We start from the raw sequence: 942 nt of genomic DNA, 5'->3' as shown, positions 1-942 counted from the left end.
ATCAGGAGCATCTTCATACTCAAGTAGGACTTAGCATGTTTCCTCTGCAGGGATATCAGCAGAAGCACCTCAGCTAATTCCCTCAGGGAGTTTCCTGTGTAGAAGACACCCTCCAGGTCTCTGGTCTTGCTCCTCATCCTGTATACTCCCTTTGTCTCTCTGATAGGTGTGGTACAAGCAGTTTGACCTCTTTGCCCCAAGAAGAGATAACTCAGGAATATCATCCCAACCTTAGAAGCTCCTATCATTTAGCATGTTTCCTCTGCAGGGATATCAGCAGAAGCACCTCAGCTAATTCCCTCAGGGAGTTTCCTGTGTAGAAGACACCCTCCAGGTCTCTGGTCTTGCTCCTCATCCTGTATACTCCCTTTGTCTCTCTGATAGGTGTGGTACAAGCAGTTTGACCTCTTTGCCCCAAGAAGAGATAACTCAGGAATATCATCCCAACCTTAGAAGCTCCTATCAGGTGGGCAGAAGCCTCTGAAATGTCAAAGCAGTTTCTACACCTGTCTCATCCTGCTTCCTTCTGTTCTCTGCCTTGACTCCAGTGCTCACTTTCCCTCCCAGATTTCTTTAACATTGGCTGGCAGAGCCCAACACGAGACAATCATTCTTTGATTCTTCTATGATATTTTGATCAAGTTAATGCATAACTACTTGCTTTTAAGAACAATTCTACATCCCTTGTTCCAAAGAAACTCACAAGTTAATTCTATAAATAGCTTGTGCTTAGATAGGCAATGTTAAAGTCCATACATTAAACATTTATATTTAATTTTTCACACTGATGTGCAATTACTTATTTCTCTCCATTTTCCTTATGTATTGGCCTTTTAATACAACATTATTGTAGGTTGTTTCTCTATTGCTGTGACAAAACACTCTGAACAAAAGCAATTTGGGGACGAAAGAGTTCATTGCATCTTATACTTGTAAGTGACA

The sequence above is a fragment of the Nannospalax galili genome, unplaced genomic scaffold, assembly GCF_000622305.1.
Source record: "Nannospalax galili isolate Female #2095 unplaced genomic scaffold, S.galili_v1.0 scaffold329, whole genome shotgun sequence".
In the NCBI taxonomy this organism is placed as follows: Eukaryota; Metazoa; Chordata; class Mammalia; order Rodentia; family Spalacidae; genus Nannospalax; species Nannospalax galili.
This window is presented reverse-complemented; position numbering follows the sequence as displayed.